Here is a 5,000-nt window from a genome sequence, read left to right as displayed (position 1 = left end):
GCAACCTCCATGTACCGTGGCATGACCGTGGCCAAGTAATAAAGATCAAATTCCATGCCTATGCCAAGTTGGACCAAGGCCCCGTCTCGTTTTGCTATAAGCAAGGGCGTGGCAAGGCACGCGGGGGGCCAAAAAATCAAAGTGCTCCAAAATGCACACGGGGGTGTCAAGCAACCTCCATGTACCGTGGCATGACCGTGGCCAAGTAATAAAGATCAAATTCCATGCCTATGCCAAGTTGGACCAAGGCCCCATCTCGTTTTGCTATAAGCAAGGGCGTGGCAAGGCACGCGGGGGGCCAAAAAATCAAAGTGCTCCGAAAATGCACACGGGGGTGTCAAGCAACCTCCATGTACCGTGGCATGACCGTGGCCAAGTAATAAAGATCAAATTCCATGCCTATGCCAAGTTGGACCAAGGCCCCGTCTCGTTTTGCTATAAGCAAGGGCGTGGCAAGGCAAGCGGGGGGCCAAAAAATCAAAGTGCTCCGAAATGCACACGGGGGTGTCAAGCAACCTCCATGTACCGTGGCATGACCGTGGCCAAGTAATAAAGATCAAATTCCATGCCTATGCCAAGTTGGACCAAGGCCCCGTCTCGTTTTGCTATAAGCAAGGGCGTGGCAAGGCACGCGGGGGGCCAAAAAATCAAAGTGCTCCGAAAATGCACACGGGGGTGTCAAGCAACCTCCATGTACCGTGGCATGACCGTGGCCAAGTAATAAAGATCAAATTCCATGCCTAGGCCAAGTTGGACCAAGGCCCCGTCTCGTTTTGCTATAAGCAAGGGCGTGGCAAGGCACGCGGGGGGCCAAAAAATCAAAGTGCTCCAAAATGCACACGGGGGTGTCAAGCAACCTCCATGTACCGTGGCATGACCGTGGCCAAGTAATAAAGATCAAATTCCATGCCTATGCCAAGTTGGACCAAGGCCCCGTCTCGTTTTGCTATAAGCAAGGGCGTGGCAAGGCACGCGGGGGGCCAAAAAATCAAAGTGCTCCGAAAATGCACACGGGGGTGTCAAGCAACCTCCATGTACCGTGGCATGACCGTGGCCAAGTAATAAAGATCAAATTCCATGCCTATGCCAAGTTGGACCGAGGCCCCGTCTCGTTTTGCTATAAGCAAGGGCGTGGCAAGGCACGCGGGGGGCCAAAAAATCAAAGTGCTCCGAAAATGCACACGGGGGTGTCAAGCAACCTCCATGTACCGTGGCATGACCGTGGCCAAGTAATAAAGATCAAATTCCATGCCTATGCCAAGTTGGACCAAGGCCCCGTCTCGTTTTGCTATAAGCAAGGGCGTGGCAAGGCACGCGGGGGGCCAAAAAATCAAAGTGCTCCGAAATGCACACGGGGGTGTCAAGCAACCTCCATGTACCGTGGCATGACCGTGGCCAAGTAATAAAGATCAAATTCCATGCCTATGCCAAGTTGGACCAAGGCCCCGTCTCGTTTTGCTATAAGCAAGGGCGTGGCAAGGCACGCGGGGGGCCAAAAAATCAAAGTGCTCCAAAATGCACACGGGGGTGTCAAGCAACCTCCATGTACCGTGGCATGACCGTGGCCAAGTAATAAAGATCAAATTCCATGCCTATGCCAAGTTGGACCAAGGCCCCATCTCGTTTTGCTATAAGCAAGGGCGTGGCAAGGCACGCGGGGGGCCAAAAAATCAAAGTGCTCCGAAAATGCACACGGGGGTGTCAAGCAACCTCCATGTACCGTGGCATGACCGTGGCCAAGTAATAAAGATCAAATTCCATGCCTATGCCAAGTTGGACCAAGGCCCCGTCTCGTTTTGCTATAAGCAAGGGCGTGGCAAGGCACGCGGGGGGCCAAAAAATCAAAGTGCTCCGAAATGCACACGGGGGTGTCAAGCAACCTCCATGTACCGTGGCATGACCGTGGCCAAGTAATAAAGATCAAATTCCATGCCTATGCCAAGTTGGACCAAGGCCCCGTCTCGTTTTGCTATAAGCAAGGGCGTGGCAAGGCACGCGGGGGGCCAAAAAATCAAAGTGCTCCGAAAATGCACACGGGGGTGTCAAGCAACCTCCATGTACCGTGGCATGACCGTGGCCAAGTAATAAAGATCAAATTCCATGCCTATGCCAAGTTGGACCAAGGCCCCGTCTCGTTTTGCTATAAGCAAGGGCGTGGCAAGGCACGCGGGGGGCCAAAAAATCAAAGTGCTCCGAAATGCACACGGGGGTGTCAAGCAACCTCCATGTACCGTGGCATGACCGTGGCCAAGTAATAAAGATCAAATTCCATGCCTATGCCAAGTTGGACCAAGGCCCCGTCTCGTTTTGCTATAAGCAAGGGCGTGGCAAGGCACGCGGGGGGCCAAAAAATCAAAGTGCTCCAAAATGCACACGGGGGTGTCAAGCAACCTCCATGTACCGTGGCATGACCGTGGCCAAGTAATAAAGATCAAATTCCATGCCTATGCCAAGTTGGACCAAGGCCCCATCTCGTTTTGCTATAAGCAAGGGCGTGGCAAGGCACGCGGGGGGCCAAAAAATCAAAGTGCTCCGAAAATGCACACGGGGGTGTCAAGCAACCTCCATGTACCGTGGCATGACCGTGGCCAAGTAATAAAGATCAAATTCCATGCCTATGCCAAGTTGGACCAAGGCCCCGTCTCGTTTTGCTATAAGCAAGGGCGTGGCAAGGCACGCGGGGGGCCAAAAAATCAAAGTGCTCCGAAATGCACACGGGGGTGTCAAGCAACCTCCATGTACCGTGGCATGACCGTGGCCAAGTAATAAAGATCAAATTCCATGCCTATGCCAAGTTGGACCAAGGCCCCGTCTCGTTTTGCTATAAGCAAGGGCGTGGCAAGGCACGCGGGGGGCCAAAAAATCAAAGTGCTCCGAAAATGCACACGGGGGTGTCAAGCAACCTCCATGTACCGTGGCATGACCGTGGCCAAGTAATAAAGATCAAATTCCATGCCTAGGCCAAGTTGGACCAAGGCCCCGTCTCGTTTTGCTATAAGCAAGGGCGTGGCAAGGCACGCGGGGGGCCAAAAAATCAAAGTGCTCCAAAATGCACACGGGGGTGTCAAGTAACCTCCATGTACCGTGGCATGACCGTGGCCAAGTAATAAAGATCAAATTCCATGCCTATGCCAAGTTGGACCAAGGCCCCGTCTCGTTTTGCTATAAGCAAGGGCGTGGCAAGGCACGCGGGGGGCCAAAAAATCAAAGTGCTCCGAAAATGCACACGGGGGTGTCAAGCAACCTCCATGTACCGTGGCATGACCGTGGCCAAGTAATAAAGATCAAATTCCATGCCTATGCCAAGTTGGACCAAGGCCCCGTCTCGTTTTGCTATAAGCAAGGGCGTGGCAAGGCACGCGGGGGGCCAAAAAATCAAAGTGCTCCGAAATGCACACGGGGGTGTCAAGCAACCTCCATGTACCGTGGCATGACCGTGGCCAAGTAATAAAGATCAAATTCCATGCCTATGCCAAGTTGGACCAAGGCCCCGTCTCGTTTTGCTATAAGCAAGGGCGTGGCAAGGCACGCGGGGGGCCAAAAAATCAAAGTGCTCCGAAATGCACACGGGGGTGTCAAGCAACCTCCATGTACCGTGGCATGACCGTGGCCAAGTAATAAAGATCAAATTCCATGCCTATGCCAAGTTGGACCAAGGCCCCGTCTCGTTTTGCTATAAGCAAGGGCGTGGCAAGGCACGCGGGGGGCCAAAAAATCAAAGTGCTCCGAAAATATTTTTCCACTTTCCAGTCCACTTATACATATTATGTGCAGTGTGCACACAAGACACCTTCCCAAAATTCGACTTATATGAGGCGTTTTACGTCAAATCCGCCTATTTTCGGCGTTTCGGCCGAAAAATCAAAATAAATCGAAACTTCCTCGGAATGCTTAGCGACTTTCCAGTCCACTTATACATATTGTGTGCAGTGTGCACACAAGACACCTTCCCAAAATTCGACTTATATGAGGCATTTTACGTCAAATCCGCCTATTTTCGGCGTTTCGGCCGAAAAATCAAAATAAATCGAAAATTCCTCGGAATGCTTAGCCACTTTCCAGTCCACTTATACATATTGTGTGGAGTGTGCACACAAGACACCGTCTCAAAATTCGACTTCTAGGCGGCGTTTTACGTCAAATCCGCCTTTTTTTCGAGTTTTCGGCCAAAAAATCAAACTCAATCGAAACTTCGTCGGATCGCTTAGCCACTTTCCAGTCCACTTATACTTATTGTGTGGGGTGTGCACAAAAAAAACGAAGTCAAAATTCGACTTCTAGGTTGTTTTTTACGTGGTATCCGCCCTTTGCGAAGTTTCGGCCGAAAAATTCGTAATTAATTCATCCGACATCGGAATATTACGATTCTTTCGTGGTTTTGCTTGTTTTAATGTCCCTAACAACCATAAAAAAATTCAAAAAAAAATTCGTCTTCTAGGTCCACTTTTAAGCACTTTTAAAAACTTATGGATACAGGGAAAAAAGTGCACTTTTTCTACAAAACTGAAAATGGCCTTCCAGTCATATATAGGGGGAGGGTGGCTGTGGGGGTAGGCTCGGCAGGCACGGGGCGCGCCTATGGGCACAGCAGGCAAGCAAAAACTACGTCTTAACGTGTTTTCCCCTGCAATTTCGTTGCTCTTTTCATCATTTCAATCAAATTCATGGACATTCTTGATGGAATTCGATCAAAAAATTGAAATTTGGATGAATTTGTGAGGAAATTGGTGATGATCATGCTGTTCTTGGCTTGGGCAGGCCTTGGCTGGCATTGGGCATGGTAAGCACGTATTTGTGCATAACTCCCACCCTCGTGGGTGGGATTGCCTGGCTTTTGCTTGGCAATAAGGTTGTTGCTGTCCCGACTCGGTGACCCTCTCGTGGGAATGCATGGGCTTGCCGTGCTTTTGCTTGTGGCAAGAAAATTGTGCCAATGTTGCTACTCGGTAAACTGTTCTTGGTGATGATCATGCTGTTCTTGGCTTGGGCAGGCCTTGGCT

Source organism: Trifolium pratense, unplaced genomic scaffold (assembly GCF_020283565.1).
Source record: "Trifolium pratense cultivar HEN17-A07 unplaced genomic scaffold, ARS_RC_1.1 scaffold_96, whole genome shotgun sequence".
In the NCBI taxonomy this organism is placed as follows: Eukaryota; Viridiplantae; Streptophyta; class Magnoliopsida; order Fabales; family Fabaceae; genus Trifolium; species Trifolium pratense.
This window is presented reverse-complemented; position numbering follows the sequence as displayed.